This window comes from Phasianus colchicus, chromosome 2 (assembly GCF_987193195.1).
Source record: "Phasianus colchicus chromosome 2, bPhaCol1.hap1.1, whole genome shotgun sequence".
Lineage (NCBI taxonomy): Eukaryota > Metazoa > Chordata > Aves > Galliformes > Phasianidae > Phasianus > Phasianus colchicus.
In genome coordinates this window covers 90578973-90606784 of record NC_143437.1, presented here as the reverse complement: position 1 = coordinate 90606784, position 27812 = coordinate 90578973, and the positions used below count along the sequence as shown (strand labels likewise).

General features: G+C 40.5%; 2 long non-coding RNA genes across 3 annotated transcripts; one reads left to right on the top strand and one right to left on the bottom strand.

Moving 5' to 3' along the window:
• Window positions 1–1215: 1215 nt before the first annotated feature.
• LOC149919184 (uncharacterized) lies at window positions 1216–23439 on the top strand. Its single transcript, XR_016464837.1, has 4 exons — window positions 1216–1428; window positions 18510–18691; window positions 22007–22187; window positions 22862–23439. It is a non-coding gene; the product is annotated as an uncharacterized LOC149919184 (long non-coding RNA).
• On the bottom strand, window positions 17736–27493 carry LOC149919183 (uncharacterized). Of its 2 annotated transcripts, none has more exons than XR_016464836.1 (3): window positions 27411–27493; window positions 26043–26160; window positions 17736–17930 (listed from the first exon to the last, which is right to left on the bottom strand). It is a non-coding gene; the product is annotated as an uncharacterized LOC149919183 (long non-coding RNA). The 2 variants fall into 2 exon arrangements; XR_016464835.1 differs by lacking the exon at window positions 17736–17930 and adding an exon at window positions 25279–25436.
• Between the last annotated feature and the right edge of the window lie 319 nt (window positions 27494–27812).

The following is a 27812-nucleotide window of genomic DNA, read 5'->3' as shown; positions in this document are numbered from 1 at the left end:
AACTCAGCAGAGAAACTAACCGCAGGATGATAGTACTGAGCAGGAAGGAGATCTCTGAAGAATGGAGGACAGACTGAGCTGCTGCAAAATTATGTTAGTTCCCACACCATTTAGAAACCATTATCAGTACTCAGGGCATAATTTACTGACTGCTTGCTAGTGTATTACAGATTCAGTTGTTTTATTGTTGTGTTTGAGTTGTTTGGTTTTTTTTGTGTTTTTTCTTCCCCTCCCCCTGCTGCTTTGCAGTTCTTTGCATTTGTGGAAAAACACTGCAGATCTTGCAAGCAGAAAACCTGTAGCAATTTTTATTAATTTTCATGGGCAACTGAATCTGTCATCTGTGGTGATGGATTATACTTCTCTCTTGTCCTTTTCTAATTAAATAAAATGCTGAATCTTGGTTAGAAACAGAGAAGGAAGTGATGAGATTAATAGTTTCTGGACCTTAGAGAAAACAAAGAAGACAACTTCTGCTTATGTTATCTGTCTCTTTTTAGATCATAATGAAATCCTAAGCAGGCAGAGAACCTTCTAAAAATGTGAGTTACGCCATTACAAAAACTTCTCAGAATTTTGCAAGTCCATGAGAGATCATAAAGTCATTAAGGTTGAAAAAGACCACTAAGATTATCTGGTCCATCCACCAGCCAATCCCCCTTATGACCACTAACCCATATCCCACAGTACCACACCTACCCTGTTCTTGAACACCTCTAGGGACAGTGACTCCACCACCTCCCTGGGCAGCCCATGCCAATGCCTTACATTTCTTTCTAAGAATTATTTCCTAATATCCAATCTGAAATCCCATCTAGGGAGTAGTGCTATGTAGGATTTTCTGGAAGCAGCGTATTTCCAATTTTTCCTTTCCTAGTTCTGTGCCCTGCATCTCTTTTGAAAGCAAATATTGGCTCCAACTTCACAAGCAAATCAAATGCGCTTTATGATTTGATAACACACCTTGGAAGCACTCTGTTACTTCCTACTATAATAAAAATGAAGTGCAAAATTCTAAGGGTAAAAATAGAGAGAATCTCATTCATTCATCCATAGTTAAGCATTGCTTCCATTAACTGTTATTTTGATGCAGATTTTTTGCTATGTTTTGCTCTGGTTTGCTTTTGGCAGAGTTGCAGTAGAAAGGTGTGATGATAGCATGTGTTAATTATCATATGTAATATTGGATTGAAATCCTAATTTGGATAAAATGATGCTGCCTCTCTCAGCTGACTGTAGCTGAAGAGCTCAGCCTGGCATTCAGCTAGAGCTATTGCTGTCACTGATGCCAGACTTTTCCAGCAGGCTGCTAGTGTATAAGCTTGTGTCAGCATACCTTATAGATGCCTGGAACACTCTTTTATCCCAACTTAGAGAGATGGCGCTTCTCCAGCCAAGAAGAGGACTGCTCACCTGATACTCCCTGTTGTAAGTAATGGCTGTAAGGATTTTGGGGAAAGAGTCTGTCTGGTTCCGGCTGCCTTCCTGACCAGACTGCCTGGCTCATTGCCGGCCAGGAGGAGGGAAGCAATATTTCCCTCCCAAGAACAAGAGAGGAACAGCAGATCGGTTGTTACCCGTTTGTAAGTCTCCAGGGAGAGCGCAGCTCCAGGTTTCTTCTATCTCAAATTACAAGGTAGCCTCTGATTCCTGAGAGCCAAGGAATAGCTCAGATTACATGTGGTAAAGGAGAACTTCTAAAAGAAGTTATTTTTAAAGTAGCAAGGAAAATCAGTATTTTCACTGGCTTCTCGTGGTGTTGCTACTGTGTTTGAAGCAGTTGGAACACGCTGTGTGCTTCCTCATCAGTCTTAGGGTATCTCATGCAGTTTTAATGTGGAGGTTTCCAGGCAATATTATTTTTGCCCAGCTCTCTGAAGCCATTAAAAGGGCGAATGATTATCATGCAATCATAGAACTACAGAACAGCTTTGGTTGGAAAGGATCTTAAAGATCATCTAGTTCCAACCCCCAAATTACCTGGGAAACAGCTCCCAATGAATACTTTTCTTCTCCTCCACAAGCTGAATGTTCTAAGCTAAAAATGGAAAAAGCAGAAAACTATATGAGCAATGACTGCACAAAGAAGTTATGGTTAGTTTCTGATGCTCTTACAGTAGGAAAAATGGGCAATAGAAGGACTGGTTCTGCTACGTCTGTTACTGGACTCAACTGCTTAAGCTTCAGTTTTCTCTGAGAAGTGTGTAAGGGAAGAGCAAGATGATTCATCCCATGTGTTGGAAATAACTCAGTTTTTTACTCTAGTATAGCGCTATGGGAATGTTGGGTAATGCTGCGGAGTACATTATTTCTTTGTTTCATATTTTACTATGTTTTATCCACGTAAAAAGAGTATTTCCTTCATGTGAAAGAGAACAGAATCAAAATAGTAGAGTGAAACTGTTCCTGCTTTGTTCCCTGTTTGTGTCCTTTAGCAGCATCCGTTGTCCTGAGGCCCCAAGCTCTGACAGGCAGCAGATTGCCTTTCTGCTGGTGTTCAGATACTTGCAGTGCAGGAACCAGGTGGGTCACTGTGTGGAAATAGTGCTTTGGGAATGGTAGTTCCTCACCCTCACCTCTTGTCCGTACACGTGGAAGGATATGTAGAGAAGTAGGATATCTGGAGAGAAGTAGAAAGAAAAATACAGAGTTCTCCCTCTCAGTCTCTTCTCTGTTCCTCTGACCTGAAGTTAAGTTCAATATTTCAGTCTGAATATAACTGAAGTTACAAATGTTCAAATTTTCATGTTTTTTCAGTTTGCCTTTTTAAGGTTCTGGTGCTATTTTTTTCTCTGTCTTAATTGCAACATCAAAAGCCATTGAGCAGTTTGTTAGAATCCATTGTGTGCATTCAGATGGGGTACCCATTTTTATTCTCTTCCAGATGAAGTCATAGCTTTAATTTTTGAAGTGTTCCTTTTAGTAGACTTTCAAAAGTTAAAATTTTTGTCATTAAAAAGAAATTAAAAATAAATATTATAAAATTAAATATCCTAATATTTTGGAGAAAGAAACAGCCAAACTCATTTCCTGGAAAGAGCTGCATTTCTTTCCTAGATTTTCCTAGGTTTTGTTAAGGGCTGCAAATCTGAATACATGAAGTCAAGAGGACTGTGCTGATTTGTGCTTCCTGAGAATGCAGTTGCTGGGTGACTTTTGACAGTGTCCTTCTGTGTGCAAGGATCTGATGGTTTAAGGACATCTAAAATGCACTAGCTATCCCTTTGCTAACCCTGTGCCAGGATTCTATATGGCGTAGTTCTCTGAACATTCAGTTCCTGCTTCTGCCAGCCAGCTGATGATTGCCATAGCACCTCTGGTCTAAAATTTCAAAACAAATATGGGGCAGCCCTGGCCAGTTCCCCATAGTGACACAGGCAGCTCTGTCCTCGTCCAAACTGGTTGCGAGGCACAACCAGTTGCTTTGAGGGCACAGCTTGTCAACCTGATGAGCTTCTTCATGCAGCCCTGCTGTATACAGCTTCCCCTTTCTTTCTAGATTGGAAGATTTGAAGTCTCTAAGCCAGAAATCCTCTACAGATCTGAATCTATCAAACAGGGCCAGTTACTACTCCTGGATGTTAAGAGCCCTACATAGCCATCAGGGAGTGGGGGGGGGGGGGGGGTAAACCCATGAAAAGCTCTCTCAAAAAGAATCCTTATTATCAGCCTCCTTATATGTCCAATTTCTAGCTTTGTGCTGGGCTGCAGACTTGCATAAAAATTAAAGCTGAGTGTATCTAAGCTTGGCTGTGTTCTTTTAATAGTAAATAAGGCATTCTCCTGCAGCCTGGGGCTACCAGAGATAGAGTACAGCCTGCTGATCTCAGTCTGCAACTCTGGATGTTGCGTACTTCAGACTGATTATGGTTTCAGTAGAAACTTCACTTATGAAACCACACAGAGTGCAGGTAATTGGAAACAGCATCTGGCACAGGGGTCTTCCAGAGCTTTGCACTGGGCTTTGACTTTGTAAATAGAAAGGGCTGTGGTTCTCAGTAAATTTCATAAAGGAAACAGAGACCTTATTGTTTCCTCTCTCCCACATAGTTTGCCTTTGTTTTTGTTTTGTTTTGTTGTTCTTTTTTTTTCTTTCTCTTTGATCTGAGAAAACTACAGGACAGCTCGTTTAATTAAGGGGCAGTAGGAAAAAGTTTGTCTGCAATTTGTCTACAAAGTGGTGTTTATGATGACAGACAGAGCTAAGCCTAAAGGTTCTGTCTTTTCTATATCTGTATTTGGAAAAGCATGACACTTTCCTTATGACCTTTTTAAGGTTATAATATTCCTTATTTAAAATATATCTTTTTCTTCTTTTTTCTCCTTCTTTCCCTCAAGGGTATGTGCCTAGGCAGACTATATACAAAAGACACTTTTCTTTCTCTTGTATTCACTAGTATTTTTATGGGCACGGCACCAATAGTAATTACACCATTATATGCAAGAGCCATAGGCTTCCCTTCTGTCTGTTGTTAGGTAACTGGGATTTCATTTCCTTAGACTGTTTCTTCTCGCTCTTGCGCAGTTCTTCCCCTTTCTGCCTTTACCCAACTACTTCTACTGCTTAGATGTGAGCGTAATTGTAAGCAACCACATTTTCAGAAGAAATTTCTGGTGCTTCATTTTACAATATTCACGTGGCCAACTTCCCAGCTAAAAGAAAAAAAAAGGATTATTTGATTCACTCTGCACAGTATGACTGGTCAAAATTATCTGTGGCTGAACTCCTCCTCACTCAGCATCTCCTAGGTGACAGTGACTGCACGTACTCCAACATATTTTAAAATAAAATATCCCATGGTTACAATTACCAGTTGAATTATGAGGATAAGAGCGGTGTTTGGTATCTCACACAAGGAACTCCAGGAGACCACTGGAACTGTAAATAGTGTGCTTGTTAATCCAAATCAAAAAGACCCACATGGGACAGAATTTAAAGTGCTGGATGCAATATTTTCATTTATATGTCCATCTGAACAGTGCAAACATCAGTGGAGCTGGTTTGGAGTTAAGAAAAAAAGGAAAAAAAACATTCAAAAATGTGCTAGGATAAAAAAATACCATTTTTAGTCTTCTGATGGATCTCCCTGTGACTGCTGAAAAATCAGCATCTTCTAGAAGTGAATTACTCATTACAGGAAGAACAGAACTATTGCCTTACTGCTAGTAGTGGACATATAAATCTAACTGAAGCAAGCAGTCATAAAGCAAAAGGCAGCTGGGATGTGCATAAACGTGAGCCCCTGTGTTTGGTGACACATAGTAAAGTGGTGCTGACAGTACAGGAGTGCTGGGACAAGCAGGAGGAATAATGATCTCTTGCTGCTGCTGAGACATAGCTGGAGCATGAGCATGGAGGAGAGATGAGAGACATGTTCAGACAAGGCCATTTAACAGCTCTGCAAACTAGTACTCTTCTAACTGCCATTTAAACAAAGCAGAGACTTGCATATGGCAGATGAGATGTTTGCAGTACACCTGGGAGCTGTGCTCGGCTCCTGCCCAGGCGCCTCTATGGGTCATGTATCTGCGGTTGCTTATTGCACTTCCCTAAAATCATGTTCTACATCACTAGAACATGCACCATTTGTATTTTGTGGTTTCTGATCAGGATAAGGAGGAATGGCAAAAATGATTGCAAAAACAGTTTGTTCATTTTTTAAAATTTTGAAGATTTCAAAGAGTTGTTTTTTTTTTAGATGCCCTGGCAAAGTAGGACTGTGAGTTACCCGTTGCAAGCTCATTTTCAACATAAAAGTGCTAATGGCATGAAGTACAGCCACTGATCCTCATTAAGAAAAAGTCAGATGGTGATGTCCAGCCTGGCAGAGCTCTGATGCTCACTGTCCTATGGCTGAGGCATGCAGGCTGGGAGTACCTCAGCTGAACTCCAGAAGAGTAGAGTAGTACAGTACTCAGCAGTTGTGATGCTGCACCTTGAGTATTGTGTTCTGTTTTGGGCTCTTCACTGTGAGAAAGACACTGAGGCCCTGGAGTTTGTCCACAGATGGACAGTGAAGCTGATGAGGGGTCTGAAGCACAACTCTTGTGAAGAACAGCTCAGGGAACTGGGATTATTTGGTCAGGGAAGACCTTATTCCTCTCTACAACTACCTGAAGGAGGTGGTAGAGAGGTGGGAGTTGGCCTCTTCTCCCTTGTAACTTGCTGTAGGGCTAGAGAGAATGGCCTCAAGTTGCTCTAGAGGAGAATGGACGTTAGGGAAAAATAATTTCTCCAAAAGAGCAGTCAGGTGCTGGAATGGGCTGCCCAGGGAGGTGGTGAAGTCACCATCCCAGGAGGCATTCAAGAAAAATTTAGGTGTTGTCCTGAGGGACAGGGTTTAGTGGGAAATATTGGTGGTAAGTGGACAGTTGGACTGGATGATCTTAGGTGTCTTTTCCAACCTCGGTGAATCTATGATTGCAGGATTCCAAAGAAGGGCCAAAGAGACAGAGCACTTCCCTACAAGGGCAGGCAGAGAGAACTGTGGCTTTTCTGCTTGAAGAAGAGAAGGCTCTGGGGAGACCTAAGAGTGGTCTTTCAGTATCTAAGGGGTGGCTATACGAAAGAAGGGGACTGACTCTTTAGTGTGGTTTATTGTGATAGGACAAGGAGAAATGGTTTCAAACTAAAATAAGGGCGATTTGAACTGGATATAAGGAAGTTTTTTTGTTGTTTTGTTTTGTTTTTATGATAAAGGTGGTGAGACACTGGAACAGGTTGCCCGGAGGGGTGGTGGAAGCCTCATCCCTGGAGATGCTCAAGGTCAGGCTGGACAGATCTCTGAGCAACCTGCTCTAGCTGTAGGTGTCCCTGTTCATTGTAGGGGAGTTGGACTGGATCAACTTTAAGGTTCCTTTCCAACTCAAATGATTCTATGATTCTATGACTCTATGACTCATGCTTCTCGGGGAGGAAAGGTAGAGGAGGAGCTGTGGTAGGTCTCTGAAGCATGGTGGTCTTCGGATAGGCAGCAGCTGTCTGAAGCTATGGCCTGATGCAGATGGAGTGAATTAAACTGGCAGAAGGTTGCTCTGCTTGTATTATCGATTTCTGTCAGGGGAAAAGTTCAATGCTACGATTAAGAAGATAATGTTTTCTGCCAGGATAAGCTGCATTTCACTTAGTGAAGCTTCATGGTAGAGCTTAGTACGAAAGTGGGCAAAACATTTAAGTAATCAGAAGGCTTGGATTTGTCAATGCTTTAGATTGTTTTTAAAAGAACCTGAAGAAGTCACAGAATCTGCCAGGAATGCATGCCCCTTTTCTCCTGGTATCTACTCTCCAAAATGAACTGTAGTGTCATTTCCTTTAAATTCCATCAGACATTTCATCGTTCCATACCATATGTAGCAGTCGGTACAGAAAAGACTGAGAAAGGCTTCTGCAGAGCCCTTCAAACTGCTGGCTTATTAAGGGGTTGTGGTGATATAAATTCACATTTCCCTGGGTAGAGAAAAGGGCTGAAACTCTTTTTCCCTCACTTGTATTAAAACTCTGACACGTTGCCTTTGAAACAGAAAATTAGTCTTCCCCCCTGTATTTTGTGCAAAATATTAACCAAAAAGTAGATTCTGAGAAATCGGGATAAATGAGACCTTACAAATGTAGTTTTGGATGGCACATAGCAATAATGAGGAAGTATTCTTTTACCTGAGGATAGGAAAGCCCTACAGAGGGATCTGGAATGGCTGAATTGTAAGCTGAGGCCAGTGGGATGAAATACAACAAGACCAAGTGCTGGATTCTGCACTTTGATCTCAACAATCCCAGGCAATGCTACAGGCTGGGGAAGAATGACTGGAAAGATGTGAGGAGGAAAAAGACCTGGGATTGTTGGTCAGGGCTTGGCTGAACATGAGCCGCAGTGTGCCCAGGTGGCCAAGAAGGCCAAAGGCATCCTGGCTTGTATCAGAAACAGCATTTAGCAATATCAGCAAGAGTAGGGAAGAAATTGCCTACCCGTACTCAGCTCTGGTGAGACTGCACCTGAAGTACTGTGTTCAGTTTTGGGCCCCTCACTACAAGGAAGACATCGAGACCCTGGAGTGTGTCCAGAGAAGGGCAGTGAAGCTGTGGATGGTCTGCAACACAGTCTTATGAGGAACAACTGAGGGAGCTGGGATTGTTTAATGTGGAGGACACTCAGGGCAGACCTTATTGTTCTCTAGAACTACCTAAAGGGAGGTTGTGGCACTGGGAGTTGGCCTCCTGCATAAGAAGTGATAGGACTAGAGAGAATGGTCTCAAGTCATGCCTGGGCAGATTCAATTTGGATATTAGGAAAAACTTATCTGAAAGATTGATTGGACACTGGAATGGGCTGTCCAGGGATGTGGTGGGGTCACCATCCCTGGAGGTGTTCGAGAAACATGCAGATGTGTCTCTGAGGGACATGGTTAGTGGGCATGGTGACCCTCCAGGTTGAAGGCAGTCCCATCCATATCCAGACAGCACCACAATGTCAAGAGATACAGGGCAAGAGAGAAGGGCACAAGGACATACTTGATACAGCGTTTTGCTGCAGACAGGTTTGGATGCGGTTCCCTGCTCCCATTGTTGTTTATGCAGCACAGTTTTACTGCAAAAGGATGAGGGCCCAGGGCCCAGGGCTGAAAGCCATCTTCCCTGCTTGGCTGCAGGCCCAGTGCTGCGGGCAGTGATGTCTCCCGCTGTCTCTCCCATCTCCCGGCACTTGTATTCCTCTCAGCAGAGGCCCAGTGGCTGCTGTGCATCTGTCTTATTTAACAAGTGAAGCCAAAAGGAACCAACACCACGTGTTGTGCAAGCAGGAGTGCAGGACTGGGCTTAAATTTAACTTTGCTCTGCTAGCTTTGCTTCAGCTTTAACTCACCCCATCTTCCATGCCTACCACAGAGTTCCTCTGACATCTCGTATTGATTTAACAGCATGGAGAATTGAGCCCAGCATTGGAAGCTCAGCACCATCATTGGAGCAGCAGCTGGACTTATTGCTCACACAGTTCTCAGACCTTTCCTTGACTGCTTCTTTTCATGGCAGGTTCTCTTGCTGTGTCAGATCTGCGGTAAATTATGTTGCTAATCTTTCAGACTGTGCCTCTGTGTACAAAATGCTTCCTCTCTGCTGACAACTTGCCTGCAAAGGATTTGTGCTGCAGAGCTTGGGAAAAAAAAAAAAATAGAAAAAACAGAAGAGAGAAGTGTTCCTGTTCCCCTTTGTCCGCGTGCAAAATGAGCGTGCGGCACTCTGCCGGCCTGGCCGCACAAAAGGGCCTTTCTCCGTGCTCAGCCCTGGAGCTGTTCCTGCTCTGTTCCCACTGCTCTGCTCACTGGATGCCATTCAAGGAACAAATTGGGGTAACGAAATGGCCTCTGCGTTCAAAGGGGTCGCTGCAGCTTACATAGAACACACCAACTCCTTAAAACCATATCCAATTCCTCAACCTGATTACTATTCTGCGTCACTTTTTTTTCTATTTTCTTTTAATACCTGTAATAACTTGAAAGAGGATTGTATCATCCCACACACATGAATTATTGTTCTTTCCTAGTCGGGATGAGATATCATCAAGCCTTGACTAGAATAGCCTCTGTATTGACAAAACACTGTCCTTATGCGAGGCAGTACTAAAATAGTAGTGAAATGCTGAACCCAGGTGAAAATATGTGTATATATATATTTTAAAGTAATGAGATGAGATTTCACCTGAGGTTCCACTGGGACTATTTTAAGTGAAAATGTAGTATATGCTGTACTATCCCTGCTTGAGCCATGGTGCTGTACCTGATAACCTCTGGAAATTTCCTACAACCTCACCCACTCTGTGTTTCAGTAGCTCTGTTAGTGGCACGTTGCTGCTGCTTTTGTAAACAAGCACAGAAAGATAAATACGCTGGGGGGAAAATCTCATTTAATGATTACTAAAGATATTAAAAACAGGTTTTTTTTTTTCTTTTTTTCTTTTCTTTTTTTTTTTTTTCTGGATAACTTTGCTTTAACAGATCAGGACTGAATAAAATGCTTTGGCTTTACCTTTCTGCTCTTTCAGAATGGTTTTGAAAATATGTAAGAAACTGCAGGACAGATGGGGACAAGCTGGCTGCAGTTCCGTACAGAGAAGATAGCACAAGAAGGTGAATGAAATAAGTAAATATAGAAGAACTAGAAGTTACACTAAAAAGAAGACCCCCGATCAGTGAGTCTAATATATTAAAAGAACAAAATGATGTGAATATTTGGCAGATGCAGTTCTTGCTTTTGCTGCCCCAGGTTATGACTGAGTCATGTGGTTTTCAGGCAGACACCTCTGAGACTGCCTCACCTTGCAAATGAAGCTCCAAGTGGGTGGCAAACAGCTCATATTCTCTGTGGCATACCTGGTTCTGTAAGTGCCCAATGTGACCTGGTTGAATTTTCACCCCTGAGTTCACCAGAACAACATTCATCACCTGGATGTAATACAGGGTCAGCTTTCTTTCATCTAATTCCAAGACTGTTTTATATTTAAAAAAAAATTAGTGTAATATAATCTACTCCATGTCAACTTACCAACAAGATCCTGGGAACCCTGTCTACGCCTGCCTTAACCATTCGGTCTGTGATCATCTTGTAGTGTAGTGACAAGAACCAGTTTCTTCTCATTTCCTCTTTGGATTTTACCTTTTGCACTATCCACATGGCTTTTTCCACATGAAGTTGCCAGCAACAAAAATGAGCTTCATGGCAACAAGAACATTGCTTGAACAAAAGCAATGAATGGCACAAAACACTACTTCTGTGGACAAAAAATCACACGTGAAAGGAAGGTTGGGAACAGTCAGCCCAGTGGCAGAATCCTACCAGATCCCTCACGATGCTGCTGGAATGCAAAAGAAATTGGATTACCAACAGCATGATGCAAACAGTGTACCAAAGAGAAATTAGTCCTAAGAAAATTCTGAACAGCAGAACTATTTGTGAAATGGAGATGAATTTTATTTCTCTTCTTGGCAGAGGTGAGACCAGTTGAAATACTTCACCAACTTTCAGGCACTGATCTTGGCTAGAAATGTGGACCGACTGGAGAGAATTTAGAGAGCAGTAAAATGAACATGAGAATCAGGAAATGAGGAAAGGTTCAGAGCAGTGGGTATGCTTAATCTAGAAAATGAAACATTTAGTAAGGAACACGACAAGTTTTCCATTTTATAAAAGGTTGCTATTTGAGAAGATAAAGATCAGTTGTTCTTTATGATTCCTTAGGAAGCGCAGAATGAAATCAGAACTATTTTTGCTTACTCTGCAATTAAAAAGTCTCAGACTGGATGTTGTATAAAATATGTCCTATGTTAAAGTAGTAATATTCCTACCAGACTGCTTGAGGATGTATAACATCCTCGTTTCTTATTACTTTGTTACCAGAAATTTCAATGGCTAGAATGTGTTTATGAAACACTAACTTTGCTTTTCTGAAGTTCTTGAAGCGCCTTCAGGCAACACAGGGCTACTGAATAATTTCTAGATAAAATGAACAAAGATGTTTTGTTCCTAACAATATGTGCTTCTAATTATCTTGAGAGCACTGTCAGAGTGGCTCACCCTTTAGAACTAATTCTGATACTGAGCGTTAGAGAGAATTAGACGTGCTACAGTCTAGTCAACACAAGGAAAGTAACTTGGAAAATTAAAAACTTCTAAGGAAATTAAATATGGGACATAATTGATTGATGATGCGGTTAATGAAAAGAATCAGAAGATTCTGTGGGAAGAAGTTGCAGGCATGTGACAAAGTGACCTTGGCAAAGCCATGCATGTAGGTGATAAAGGAAAATCTTCCTGACAGAGAGCTGTAAAAGAGCTGGGTGGAAGCAGGAGAGTGGGCAGATTAAAGCAGTGGCAGATGAAGTGTAGGAGGCAGCAAAGAAAAGCTGCAAAATACATGAGGATGAAGTAAAGGTTTTCCTTCCCACTTCCTTACATTACAGGACAGCTCTGCTTTAAAAGAGCTGAAAAAGAAAACAGAAAATATTCTTCAGCCTGGAGGTGCCCTGCACAGTTCCTGAGGAAGACATAGTGTCATCAGAAACCACTGCCTCACTCCAGGCACGCCTGTTCAGATGTACTTCGCTATTCTGGATACCACAAATGGTATCTGGAGCTCACATTCCTAACCCTGTAGCTACCTCTGTGTACACAGAAAAGTCTTGTTTGTTATTTCTATGCCTCGGTTGAATCCTGAATTTACAATTTAATGATTCCATTCCTTCATTTTAATTTTGTTAGCTCTATTACTGCACGTGTTTCTCCCTTTCTAAAGTTACAAGATTACTGGTGACCTTGCCTTAAAATGCGTAAGTGACATAACCACCATACTACTTCTTTGGTACGTATCTCTTATCCTAGAATTGGAACAAGTGCTTCATTTTTTAAATCTACCAGCTACATATATATAAACAGTAGTGTGCTCTCTCTCTCTCTCTCTGTATAATAAATAGGGTTATGGCAGCTGGCATGGTCACATCTGCACTATAAAGCTCTCACAGCTACCAAAAAAGGAGGACCACGTCCAAACCTGCATGGGCAATGCGCATTTGGCCATGCTGAAACCAGCTTGTACACAGGAATTTTTTGGGAAAATGACATGTCCTAGCCCAAAAGGGTGCCAAGGATCTTTCTAACACAATGACAGTGTTGATGACTGAATCCCTGGGAGTCTCCTATTTGGTTCATGACTAGCCATAGTGTTCTATCTTCAGAAACTGTTCTTGGAGAAGGCAGTCTCTCCAGGTTCCAATCCAGACAACAGTATGGCCAACGTTGGCCTAGTTCTTGTCCATTTTGAAATGAGCAGGTATAAGATATCTGACCTGCCCAACTTGTCTTTGTCTCACATGGCTGGTGCCTCCCATCACATTTACTGCTGTGCAGAGCTGATAGGAAACTTATTTGTGGTGTTATCTAACCATAATGTGACTAACATTTACTTGAATGATTAACTTCAAGGCTCAAGGTCTATGTTCTCCTCTCCTGCATGTGATTTACCATGCTAACAACTTCCCAGCCATATTTTCCTTACGTTCAAACAAAACTTTGAGGTTTTTGCAGTTAATGTTCTCTTACTTAATTTTGTAAACATAGAAGTTTAAGTTAAAGCTGAAATTCTATCACTTCTGAAAGGGTCTGAGAAGAGAATTAGGTGGTTTTAGATAGACTTTTGTTAGTTTGTCTTACAAAACTGATGAATGTGAAGAGAGAAAAATCTGATCTTAGAAAAAAATGCTACTGCTTGTGCTGTTAAATAGAAATGTAATAAAATGGATCTCCTCCCTTTCTGCCAAACTTTGAGATATCTGCAACTCTGACAGCTGTACCTTAAATAATGCATTATGATGACCACTTTTAGATGTTTATTTCAGAATGGCATGAATTGCATTTGTGCAGTGCCTTTCTCCAGTGGCAGCCCATGGTGATGAGTTCAGATATATCTGTGGGGATAGCCTTCATAGTAATAGTAGGCTACATCACACTGTGGAACAATCGCCTTGCAAGATGGTTAATCATCAACTAGTCAGTTGTGAGCTGTGAACAACAGTAGAAATCCAAAATGAGTATGAATCAAAATGATGCCGTGGATCAGTGGTTATGGCACTGGCTGTGTAGCACACAGATTTTTGTTTCTCATTCCCTTCTCTTTAGTAATGTTGAGAATGATATTTTCTGCAGGGGCTCATCTATGAGGCAGAGGCCAGGCAGGGAAGCTGGTGTGTTTCTGCAAGAGGATGGGTGCGCAGCAGGCAGCCATAGCTGAAAGGCCTCCAACTACTATTGCTTGTGGGAAACATAATTTCCTAAGGGATGTTGGCATTGCTGTTGTTTGGACTAATAGGGAGGTACTACGTGATGCTGCATGTGTCATATTATTTTACTAAAGTCCTCCTTTGTAGGTGGGGGAAGCTTCAATCAGAAACAGGCATATAAACTTTTCTGAATGTTGCCAGTAAAATATAGGGACCTCATTTCTTTCTTTCCTTTTTGAACAATGCTTTTAAGAATTAGGTAGCCAGGAACCTGTTTCAGTGTGTCACTACTCAGAGAGCAGAGATACACTGGAACAGGTTGTCCAAGGAGGCTGTGGGTGCCCCATGCCTGTAGGCATTCAAGTCTAGGCTGGATGTGGTTCTGGGAAGCCTGGTCTGGTGGTTGTGACCCTGCATATAGCAGGGGGGTTGAAGCTAGATGATCACTGTGGTCCTTTTCAACTCAGGCCATTCTATGATCCTATGAATATGGGGTTTAGAGGGTCGGGGTCTGTGTTTTACTTCTGGAGTAGATACTAGTTCCTTTATGAATCAAGTTCCAAATTCAGCTCGAGCACATCTCTCAGCTCTTCAACCTCAGACTCCTTTCTGCCCTTATTTCTCCGTTGGAAATGCAGCTTCTCATGGTGGATGTGGCGGTGTGCGCTCAGAACTTCTTGCCTTGGAGCCCCATCTAGTGGGCAGCAGGTAGTACTGAGAAGCGTCAAAAGCAACTTAGCGGTGCTTTGAGAAATACAAAGCACTAAAAGAGTTGATAGGGAGATCCCTAAGGAACATAATAACTGCAAACAAAATCACTATGTTCATTCATCTCCTGCTGACAATCTGCCATTTTGTTTCTGTTTCTCGTCACAAACGTAATGTTATTTTGCATTGGTGTACTGATGAATTTTCAGAACAAACTGAGAGCTTATCTCAGTCCTACATGACCAAGCAAGAAAAAGGAGTTAAAAAAGATATAAAGACAAACAAACAAACAAACAAAAAAATTATCCATTCGTTCTGTACCCTTGCAACTCCTGTTTCTTGGACTGTTTTGGAGGAATGGCTGCATTATTTCACTGTCTACTCTATAATCAATGGTAAATGTTTCTAGGATGTCAGAATTACTCTGCAAAGTAATCCATAAATTAAGAGGTTTCTTGGGTAACCTTGGAAATAGGAAGCATTCCAGCACTATTAAGCAGTCTATCAGAGCCAAATGTTTTCAATCTGCACTTTATCTCAAAATAGCTGCTTATGTAGCTGTTTGCTAAGGCAATTCATTCTGATATGAACTGTCATGAACTGTTAGTGGTACGTATGTATTAGGAACTGAAAAAATTGCTCAAGAGATGGAAAAATGTTTTAAGGCTCTTCCCAAGTTACCTTTACAAATGACATTTTTTTTTCTAGTCCAGCTGTCAAATGAATTTAGAGAACCAAATTTGGGTTTCAATTGCACTTAAGTAGTTCAGTATGACCTGAGGGAATAAGGTGGATAGCCAGACAGAACATATGGCCCTGGCTGTCTAAAAATTTGCTTTCTAAAGTTAAAAAAAAAAAAAAAAGAAAAATAAAGAAAGAGAGAGAGAGAAGAAAGAAGGGAATAGATGAACTATCTTATAATGTTGCTTTCCCTGGCAAATGTGTTTAACAGAACTAGCTATTTTCAAGGGGCTGTCTGTAAACTCTTTGTGGCTCACTGTCTCAATTTGAAATGAACCCCCATAAAAAGCACACTGAAGAATTTCTGTGCTATCTGTACATTCAGAGAGGATCACAGGAGGTGGAGAGTGAGTACTCTAGAATTTATTTAATGGGGTGATTTCAAAAAAAGTTATTTTACAAAGGATGGTCCGATTATTTTCATTAAACTGCATAGCAGAGTTATTTAAACACAGTGCATGAAATCCCCCAGGAAGAGATATTGAAAGACAAATGACTAAGTATAAAAAGAGTATTGTTGGGAAAGAAACTTTTTTTTTAACTTTGGCTATTGAACCATGATCTTGAAGTCCTCTTCATTTATTTTTTCCTATGTATATTTTTTTTCTTTTTTCTTTTTTTTTTAACTTAGTGAGAAAAAAGGACAAGTTCTTTAGTGTCTGGAAGGCTTTCCATGCCTTGAAAACCTGACTTCAGTTTACTGCTTATAAAAGAAGAACAGTCTGTAAGGGAGAAATATCTCTGTGTAAAAAAAGTAACCAAGAGATGATTTATCCTTTTTTCTCATTGACACCATATACATTTTTACTATTTTCTGTTTTCAACTTCTCTCCTTTCTTTTTTTTTTTTTTTTTTCTTTTCTTTTCTCTTCCACATCAGATGTCACTTTTGTAGCACTGTTACTGTTTTCTCTTTTGACTAGTTTGGTCTTGCACTGTCTCTGGAGTCAAGTAGAGAGTGGGTCAGAACTTTAGCTGTGCAAATTCTATGCTCATAGACATTGAGAACCTCTTCTCTCCCCAGCTCCCACCTCTCCTTCTCTTTTGTAATTTGTGTCTCTCAGTTTGTAAGAGCTAAAGAAGTTTCCGAAATAAATGATCCTGGAAAAAATGACTTTGAGAATAAATGATCTGAAGCACAGTTCTGGAATTACAGCAGCTGGAATGGTCCCATAAGAGCTATTACACTGACCATCAGTTGTCCTAGTTCAGCTCCTGACGAAAAGCGTGAAGGACTGACAGAGGTGAATAATGATAATGTTTTCAGAGAATAGATTTTATTTGTATTGCAGCTATATTCCATCTAGACTAGACAGAAAATGTCTTTTTCACCATAAGAATAACTAAGTTTTAGAAAAAGTTCTCAAACTGAAACAGTATTGAAATTCTTGATAAATGGAAGAGCTTCCATTACCCATTCTGAGGATCAAGTCTTGACCTCAGTCTCCTCCTGTGTTCTCCTATTTAATTACTCTTTCATTATTCAAATTTTAGAGAGGCTGGGCATAATGTCAGAAACGTCTGTTTGGAGGGGGAAGATTTAAATCTTTTTAAATTCATGAAGCAGTTAATGCCAAAGAGGAGGAGTGGCAGTGGAGAGGACAGAGGTGCTCCCAGACAGCGTGGAACTGAGGACTAGGCATGGGAAAACACAGGTGTTAAGATACAAGATACACAAAGGTCAAGATACATGACCAAGTGCCATGGGCACTGAGACTCTCACAGCTCTGGGCAGTCTGTCTCTTATGATACCTTTGCATAAATTCTGTATCTAAAGGTATACTTATCTGGAGGTAGAGGTAAGTCATTTTGGTACAGGTGTTTTGGATAGAAATAAAATTTTATCTTGAAACTATTAAAAAAATCTAGTAATCTCCCCAGAACATCAACTCCCATTCAGATATTTTCACATCAAGCATAACTGATGAATCATACTTCATATGAACATAATGCAGTGCTAAGCTGAGCTTTGGTATCCACATGAGGCAGTGAAGCTCTTCGAGGGAATGTGGCTGTTAACCTGTGTGTGTGAGTAAACAAATAGATCTTCATGGCTTATTAAGTTGGGTTTAATTTCGTGTTGATGTAGCTATAAACTGCACAGCTTGGAAAAATGTTAGGTGCTAAATATAATATTTAGTATGTTTTTGGATATTTAATATTTGGTAGAATGAAGTTTAAATCATTGGCAGTACCAAAATAGTTACTGAAATTTACCTGTTTGAAACTAGAGCTTGAGAGCCATCATTTATTGCAAAAGTTAAATGAGGCTTTGAAAGAAATTTGACCAGGTTAAAGAGCTCATTGTTTAAGGGTGAATACACTACCACAGAAACTCTGCTCTCCTAGTTTGAATTCCTTATAAAATTCTATGTTGTGAATTCTACGTGTTCTACAATTCTACTTGTTGTGAATAAGACAGTAGACATTTCCTAATCAATGCATTTTCACTGACGGCCTACATTAGGCTGTGTGTTTGAAGAGAAGTCTTTGGAGGAGACTTTCACCATTTATTTCAGTTTGTGTTTATTACCTCTTGTCCTGACACCGGACACCACTGAGAAAGCCTGTCTCCATTTTCTTTACACCTTCCCTTAAGGTATTTATATGCATTCACATGATCCCCCTGAGACATCTCTTCTTCAGGCTGAACAGGCTCAGGTCTTCCAGCCTCTCCTCTTGCATCAGATACTCCAATCTCTTAATCATCTTCATGGCATTTCACTGGAAATATTTATTTAATAATGCAAAAAGCAATTAATCCAAAGATGGTAAATGAAATATTACTTGGTAGAGTTGCAAGATTATCAAGTCATGATGTCACCTTGAATATTTGTTTGAAATTATTCTGAATGTTAAGAAATTTAAACACCTTATATAAGACATATTTGAACAGCTACTATTTAAATTCTTTCCTGGAGGGAGCTGTTGATCTTTGATCTTTAACTGTAATCCATCTACCTAGAAAAACATCATTGTTCTTGGCTCCTCTTCTGATATCTTTTATACACACTCTTATTTATCTTACCTCCTTGATCTGTTGATGTTTCCTAGTTGTTTCTTTCAATAGATTTATCAAAAAAAAGTTTATTAGTTTTTCCTCTTTACGATTCCTTGGTGCTAATTTTATGGATGCTACTTCAAGAAATGAATGAATAAATTTGGCAAGACCTACAGTTAGATCTAGTGTCCTCTCCTTGCCTGTGGCAAAAAGTGGGTGCTTTGAAAGAATTTGAAGACCAAGGCAAACAGATGTGTTATGCTGCTCCCCAGAGTAGTTTCCTTCCTCTCAATCAATTCCAGGTCAAGGGATCCTTGAGAGCAATATGGTACCTCTCGAGCTGTGAATTCAGAAAGGGTGGACGTGGACGGCTTATTTCAGGGCCAGCATCAGCTCACCATGTTCCAGGTGGTCCATCAACAAGAAGTGTGACTGCCTACAGAGAACCCCAGAAGACTGAGGAATGGCATGGTTACTTATGCTGGTAAGCTTATATGTAACCCTGATATTCTGTGTCTTTGTAAATGGTGAGAGATTATGGTATTGTTTTCCTGGTTCTCCTCTCATCTTTGTGGATAGCACCAATAACAGGACACTTGGTTTTCTCTTGCTTCCTTCCTGAAGATAATTAAGGGGAGGGTGGGAAAAGGAGAGGAATAGCAAAAAGTGATAAAGCTCAAGACAAACAGTGAGGCAGAAATTCAAATATTGAAAGAACTGCTCCATATTATTTGAGGCTGTGGCTTTAATGGACTATCTCCATGTGTTTCTCTTGAGGCACTGTTATTTCCCAGCACATGTGACACATTAAGAAGTTTCTGCCATACTCCCATTGGAAAGGGTGTGACACTGCACATGTGTGTCCTTTCTGCCAGTAGAGAAATACATGCGTAGTGATGTGTTCTCTTTTCAGTGCCATACTTATTAATAGCTGGAAACAGAGGCATTATTTCTATAAAAGATATATCTTGCATGACCTTAAAACACATGATAAATTGGAGATCCACAGAAAAGCAGGCCTCATTTGTTGTTGTTTCCATTTAAAATCACTGAGTCCAGAGGAAAGCTCTTACTTTCCCTTTCAGATAGTTCTTTTTGCTGACTTCTTTCATGATTTCTGTGCAGACGTGACCTTCCAGCCAGCCTTTCAGACACCAGCTGTCACAAACATTGTTACGCTCTTTACACATCTGTACTTATTCTACCTGAGATTAAACAGGAGAGAACTATCTACAAAGTAGAATATACACTGTATGGGAACTGCTGAATCACAGCCTGAACCTCTGATTCATCACCTGAGGCAAGCAATGAGTCAGCCCTGGGAGCACATGTGAAGGCAATTCACCTGTGCTGCTGGAAGGGGTGGAGCTTGTTAATGTTATCTGGAACGCTTCTGAAAATAACCCTAGAGTGGTTTTTTTGACATGATTCCTCTTCCTAAAGGCTTCTTTCTTCAAGACTCTTCTTCTTCTACTTTTTTTTTTTTTTTTTTTTTTTTTTTTTAACATACCACTACAAACTGTTACTTCCATTGCTCAAAGTTTATTATGACCAACGTCTATCCCTGATCCATCTCTGATTATCCAAAGATCAACACATAACATGAACTTTCTTATTACTTCCTTGTCTACTTCTAACACTGTCTAGGCAATCACTTTCTTTTCCCTTAACTTGGAAAATGACAATTATAAACATCCCAATGCAAAACATTTTCATGATGAAAACTTATCTTTCCATTCAAGACTTTTCATGCAGTGGAAACTCTGAACAGCTGATTTGGGTCCCTTTGCCAGGGAGAGGGCAAGGATCGGTCACTCCCTGAGGTACCCTAAGCAATCCCAATGGCTTCGATCATGTTACGATGTTGCTACTGTTGTTGTCTTGTTGTAAATGCCCAGACATCTTGACGACTGCAGTCAGCTCAAAATTTTTTCCTCTCCTGCTCTGCTCTGTAGTATTTGTGTCACTTGGGGAATACTGCCAATGGGTTGGATCAGGTACAATCATAACCAGACAGGCCACTGAGGGAGGGAGAACAGCTGCCCTAAGCATTCAAAGCTTTGCATTCTCTGCAGCTCTGAGGTGATCTGGGCTGCAAGATATTTATTAAGCGGGAAGAAGGCCTTTTTTGGTCTTGCAGCTCACTGAATCTGCTTACCTATTATTTTAGATACTTTACAGTAAATCTGGGACGGTATGCAATGCTGCCTGATCGCAATAGAAATTCAAGAAAGAAACAGGTTTAATGCTCCCTGTGGAGAAAAACATATACTGCCAGCTCTGCAATACTATTAAGCTATTTGAATATCTGGAGTCCCCAGCATTGTCTGACTAAAGTCAAGAATAACGAACAAAGGCTTTAATTCAAGTATCAGTGAAGCAGGAATACAAATTTATATAATTCTATCTGTAAAAGATTTTCAGTCAGCAACTTCAATATTGCCTTGTGATAAAAAATAGTTGCAGAAGAATACTCAGTAAGCCCAGGACACAAAAAAAAAGACACGGGTGAGTTGACTTATAGATAAAACTTAAAATGAAAAAGAAAGTAGGAATATGTTGTATGAGCTTGTATAGCGTAACTATGGGGGACAGTTTTTATTTGGTTAAAAACACCCTTTGAAATCAAGTAATGAGGATGAAGGATGAGGGATGCTGGTGTCAACTACCTGGGGTCACATTAATTACAACTGGATGTTAAGGAGGGAGAAGAGTAAAATAACAGTTAAATGGCATGGCAAAAGAATTAGTCAATCCTCCAGTCAGGAACACTTGTTGCTGCGCAATGACTGAGGAGTGGTGGTGGTAACTTTGAGAACTGGTGATCACCAAACATATCTTGGCTTGAAGTGCTATCAGGGCTTGCAGCATTGCTGTTGAAGACCTGGAGAAGTGACTAACTGGCATTTCTGTAAAACAGTAGTCAGTTTCCTTGTCATTAAAAATACCAAATTCTGTCCCATAAGACCATGCAAACCCTGGGTCTGACAAGGTTAGCACACTTCTTGTTGGACTCCTTTGTACTGAACTCAATACTTTTGTTTGTAACTTCTGAAATGTATATAACTAACAAATTCCTTCAAAGAATTCCAGCAGTAGCACTAGAAATTACAGGGTCCTACTACTATCATTCCTAAAGAAAATTATGCCTGGGCTGTTTTCAATGTTTCTTGCCTGTTCACAGTGGAATCCTGGTCTGACCTCTACTGTATCATTCCTTTAAGTTGCTGTCCTTGCAAGTAACTTAATCCTTGAACTAAATAATATCATTTTTTAAAATGAGAATTACCCGCTGCCAGGAATATAGAAAAGACTTAGTACTCTAGAGCACATTTACAATCATACATAAGTCAGAGAGGGGATCTTGTGTGCCATGGGTCATACGCTGCATAAAGAAGTACTTTCAGTGACGTGAATTGATGAATATGTCACGCAAAGTTCAATAACCCTAAATAGCAGGATATGCCTGAACTTGATACCATTTGATGATCTCACACATTCTCACATTGAACTCATGCAGGTGATCTGCTGTGTGATCTATTACATGCTTGTTACCTTCTCTTTTTTTTCCTCCTATGAAACAGGAACAGTTAATTTCCATATTATCTGTGCGAGGATAAGTGGAATGTGAAAACGTTTTTTCTCTGTAAGATCATGTGACCTTGTTGTATACGGAGGGAGAGAGGAGAGCCAAAAATACAGAGACAAAAGATCTGACTAACAATGACAAAGTCAGTAACAAAAATTGTGTTTTGTTGTACTATTTGGTGAAGGTGGTAAAATTCAGAATTTCTTTCAGCAAAACGATCTGATTGAGAAGCTCCTAGTGACAGGGTAACAAGAAAAGGTGAAGGCAATAAACAAACATACAGAGACACAGACCTAACGAGCAGCGATGGAGAATGCGAGGAGAAACAAAACTCACTGGTCACACCGATTGACGGGCTATCCCAGGAAGACCAACCTGGACTTTGCAAATGGTAAGAATGTAATAGGGCGTGGAGATCCTGAATACTGGGCTAGGAAGTGGGATTTGGTAGAACTGTGCAAACTGATGAAAGAATATTTAGGAGAAGGGAATGGGGGAGGAAGAAAAGGGGACAGGACAAGAGGTAATGTGCATAAATTAGAACAAAGGAGATTCTCTCTGAACATCAGGAAGCATTTCTGTGCAGTGCAGGTGTCAGAGCACTGGTGCAGGCTGCCCAGAGTCTGCGAAGTCTCCTCTTTGGTTGTGGTGCTGGGCACCCTGCACTGGGCATCCCTGCTTGAGATGGTCCCAGAGGTCCCTGCCAACCTCAGACAGCCTGCAATTATTTGGCTATCTGTGCCCATGATTTATGTGAATCTTATATTTAGGAACTGTTGATGCAGTGCCTTGTCTTTGGTAGTCTTGGAGACCAGTCATGTTAATGTCTTCTGTAATCATTGCATGTCTCTGCAATACACATTCAGCTTCACTACTGATTGAACTTGCAAATGGAAAGCAGCAGCTGAGTCTCCCATCATGGCAAGAGATCTGGGGTCACAGAATTGGGTCCAGCGTCTGGGCAGGAGGGAGTTTGCTCCTAGCATCCTTTACCAACATGAATAAGCAAGCTCTACTGCCCTGTGCTTACATAGTGATATCCTAACCTCTTTTTTTTTTCCCCAGAAACTCAGAAAAGAACATTCAGAACAGGGCCAGTATTGGGCTTCAGAGAAACCACAAAATCTGACCATCTAACTCCTCATCAGTGACGAGAAAATGGTCGGTTTCCACTCACTCTCCTGGGATACAGACATCTTGAATGTCATCTGATTAGGAAAATGGTGGGAAATAGGACTAATTCTCTCTACAACAGTAATCATCGCAACTGACACCTACCAAATCTTAGCATTTAAAAAGACTTTGTATGGTGTTAGTCAGTGGTGGATTCAGGGACAGTAGCTGTGCAGTGCACAGTGCCAGTGCAGCGATGTCTTCAGGCCACTTGACTGCAATGTAACTGGTTCCTGTCTCTGCTTTCTTACCAACTGAATGTGTCTAGATTTCATCTTTCCTTGCTGACGCTAATGGATGTTGATGGAGTAAGTGTTGCTTGCTACTGCGAATGCCTGCAGAACATTTCATCACACACCATGTGACACTTGAATAAATATACCAGAGTAAGACAAAATCATTATGGCCCTTATCATTGGACCTGGCTGAAAAATAGAATGCAATAGTAAAGGAAGAAAGAGTGGCTGATATATACTAGGGGTCTCCTATGGTATGGCTTGTCTAACTAACTGCAGTTAGTAAACTTTAGTAAGTGCTACTATTGTCATTAAGTTTTCTCAGAAACATTTTCCAAAAAAATGTTTGGAAACTTTCCAAAATATTTGATTAAATAAATAAATAAATAGAAATTTAATCAGTATCTTCATGCTACAGGTGGGAGACCAATTTGCCGGGAGCGCCCTAAAACTCAGCAAAGCATGCTTAGTTAAGCAATCCCACTGTACGAAACCCCGATTTTGATTAAAATATCACTGTCAGCCCATTACCAGCTTTACAGTATTTCATGTTGTCCAAACCAATGGAAAATATATTCTTCTTGTCACTTGCAATAATTCACAAAAGAAGAATTTGGAACACTTTACTGCATGCAGCAACCCTATATTTTCTGTTTGTGTTTGAGCTAGCCCACTGTCAACTCCTTAAACAGGCATTAAATCATGAAGGATATGATTCAGAGCCTTCCTGAGTCAGTAAAACCTTATTGCTGACTCTAGTGTGCTCCGGTGTAGGTCCTTGGACAGCAGAGTGACACATTACAGTTTAAATATCTTTTAAAATGTCGACTCAGTGAATCACGGGCATGTTTGCCTTCTTAGATATAAATAAGAATACTCACTAAGAGATCTACTTTATCTTATGTTGCAAGGAAAAAGTACTCAACATGTTGTGCATACAGGTATTGTAGCGTTTGCTCAAAGTTTAATGCTGTCTGATGTTCTGGATGCAGTTCAGTCTACCTCTGTAGAATTGCCTGTAGAAAATCCTGGTCTGGATTTTTAAAACTGCCTCTATCACTGCTTTTTGCAGCTGTTGCTGTCCTGTCACCCAGCAGTTCCACAGCCTTCTCATTGTTTTAAGTGTCTTCTACTTCTGCAAACATCCTGGCACTGGCATATGCTCATCTTCACACAGCCTATCCTCATTTCTTGGAGGGGTAGCTGGAGCTTTCAGTGGTATGCCACTGCATGTGCTCTAAAATACTTGTTAGTTGGGTGCTGAGAAATTAAAAAAGGCTGTAATAGAAAAACAAAAATAAGTAGAAGGTAGGAGGTAGAGAAAGAAGTGTGCAAGCTTCTTAGGAGCTGGGATGGGGCTGTCCTTTTTCCACCTGAAGAAGGCTGTCAGGTATGTTTAATATTTAAATGGACATGAAAATTTTAGAATACTTCATCTATTCTTCTGTTTTGAATAAGAGATATTTTATTTGTCATATACCTGGACCCCAATACTGATAATCTTGAGCATCTGATCAAAGGCAGTGAGTAAAGAGCCTGATTTCTTTATGTGGTTAGACTTGCATCCATTGTTTTGTCTTTCATTTGTAGTGCCAAGAGAGATGCTAGGATATGGGTAGCTATGAAGGAAATCCAAGAGATATTTCATAGAATCATAGAATGGCTTATGTTGGAGAGGACCTCAAGGATCATCCAGTTTCAGGCCCCAGCCATGGGCAGGGTTGCCACCCACCTTATCGTTCTGCCCAGGGCCCCATACAAACTGGCCTTGAGCACCTCCAGGAACAGGGGATCCACAACCTCTCTGGGCAGTCTGTGCCCGGGCCTTATCTCCCTTTGAGTGAAAAATTTCTTTCTAACATCTAATCTAAATTTCTCCCCTCTTTTGAAGTCATTCCCACTTGTCCTATCATTATCAGATCGCATAAAAACTCACTCTTCCTCCTGCTTGTAAGCTCCCATAAAGTATGGAAGGCAGCAGTAAAGTCTCCCTGGGTTGCTTTATGATTCCCAGTGTACAATATCCTTTGTCATGATGTGGCATCAGAAATATTACCACAGGGCTCTACAAATAATTAGAACTACTGCAGAAATGAGGAACTTCATTTCTAGTTACCAAACTCTTAAGTCATGTGAGGCTATGAAGGCACTAAAAGCATTTGAAGAAATCAAGAGCTAAAATATTAAAGCCATGCTTCAGAAGATGTCTTTCATCGATGCAATATGTTTTCCTGGAAATGTAGAGAGAAAAAAAGCACAAAGCCATCACTGAGGCACTCTTGCAGGCAAAAAGCACTGTTATATTTCCTTTCATTACTGTTTTGATGTTTCCTCCAGTAACTAACAAAGCTAATGCTTTTTTTTTTTTTTTTTTTGAGCTCCATTGCAGGTCTTGGTCTACCCCTGAATGGGAGTAGCTGAGCCATTACTTAAGCCTGTACACATGTAAACTTCCCACAACAAGAGACTGGTATAAGACAGAGAGATAATTCCAAAAGACCACATTCACTAAAGGATTTTAGCACAAGCTCAATTTTAAGTGCTTGAATAATCCTTTTGATACCCTGCTAAATCTCGGGTTTAAAAAAGTCCCTCTTAGAAAAGAATTTCTGTTTGGGAATTAGAGGGATCAGGGAGGTGCCTTTAAAGAGGAAGTTTGTGCCAGGCCATAATCTAAATTTTTTTATAATTAAAATGTTGGATCATTTCTGGATTGTAAGTGCCCTGCTGCCTAAATTTCAATACCACCAAATGACACAAGATTGCTGCTCTCCTTTCTACTCTGTACTGTGAATAACTACAATAAGAAGGATAATTTTTTTTTTTTTTTTACTTACCTGGAAACAGTTTGGAGTCAGCCCCACTGCATGACTATTTCTTGCGCTGTTCTGCTCCCCAGAGCCCTCAGGATGCACTCTCACATTTTTGACATCCAGCCACACCCTGAGGAAATAACTTAAAATAGAAGAGAGCTCAAGTGTTAGGACAGACAGACCAGGCTGTACGTTCCTCCATTTCTTTATAGAAAATAAATATAGCACAAGAAATTTAAAACATGAGGACTTAAAAGTTTTCCTGCAAACCTACCTTTTTCCTCCTAAAAGATAATGAAATAGGAGAGCAGGAGCTCTGTAAGTAAACTGCTCTGTTTTATTCCATGCTAAGTACTTTGACAGCTGCTTCTGAATCAACATCTATGCTCAGTGCATATGTACTCATTCTACCGTGTCTGTCTGTGTAGATCTAATTCTGTCAGACTGAGTTATAATTTAAGATCGAAGGGAGGAAGGCAGAAGTCTGCATCAAGGAAAGAGTAGTCCTACATTATGAGAAAGTGAGAAAGATCCTTAACCAGAGTCATTTAGGATCTTTGGATACAATTAGAATCATCTGGTTAAAGGCTTTCCCACATCCTCATTTGCATCCCTTACACGTGTGCATAAAAAAAAAGCATGACTTAAAAGTATGTTGTTCACATATCAAAATTTCTTATACCATGTGTTGAAAAATCTTAGTTGGCATTTAGTGACTTTGGACTTGATCCCATTCTAACACAAGTGAATTGAAAATAGATTTTCTTGTTTTAAAATACTTTGAACATCCATTAATTGCTATTATTATATGCTGCAGTTTCACTGACTAGACTCACTCTTTGTGTCATTACCAGCCATGTTATTAGGTGCCATTAGGTGTGCCATATATTCCCAGAAACATTGTCCTTATTTCCAGACAGAATAACAGGAATGTGATTGTTTCTTTACACTTGTCACAAAGCCTTGTTAGGGACCTGTTCCCTTCCTTTCCCGTCACTTATGCCATATGACAAATCTCTACAGAGTTGCTCACCACCAGAGAAGGGTACCACCACTGAGCCCATGCTTGCCAGCTCAAGCAAGCACTGCTGTCCCATCACATCTGGATGTGTCTGAGCCACCACAGCAGTGCTGTGTGCTGCTAGCATCCATACTTCTGCCCTGGATCTACCAGATGAAAATCTGGGAACCCTACAGGCTCTGAATGTCCATTTTAGCTGGTAGTAATCTGGGATCCTCAGAGTCTCACAGAACTGTGTGTTTTGGGTTGTTTTCTTTTTTTTTCTTTTTTTTTTCTTTTTTTCTTTCTTTCTTCCCTTCCTCCCCTCCTCCACCCCCCCCCCAGCATGCACTGATATATACCTCCATGCATATTAATTCTTCTTACATTACCTACGAGAGGCAGAGAAGTCTCTCTTAGTGACATTATGGAGATGGAAACAGTGAGTAGGAATTGGACTCTCTTTAAACCCATGTCAATAGGCTTTTTATATAGTTGCTGTGTCTTAATATATTGCAGTCATGTTCTCCAAAATCCAAGGAGCTCTTAAGGAGGCAAGGGGGAGGCTCATTTTACAGCCTGAGGCATCAAGGGGATCTCATATCTCTACTTATAAGATTCTGGGTTTGGGGCTCTTCACTGATCTTCTAAGTTACTGATTATTTTAAATCTACAATCACTTCTAAATAAAACATTAAAACTGTTTTCTCTCAATAAACTGTTTGCCACGTGCTTGGTGTTGCACTTTTAACAGAAACTGTTTTATTTAGAAGTGAGGTCTGTCTTTTATGAGA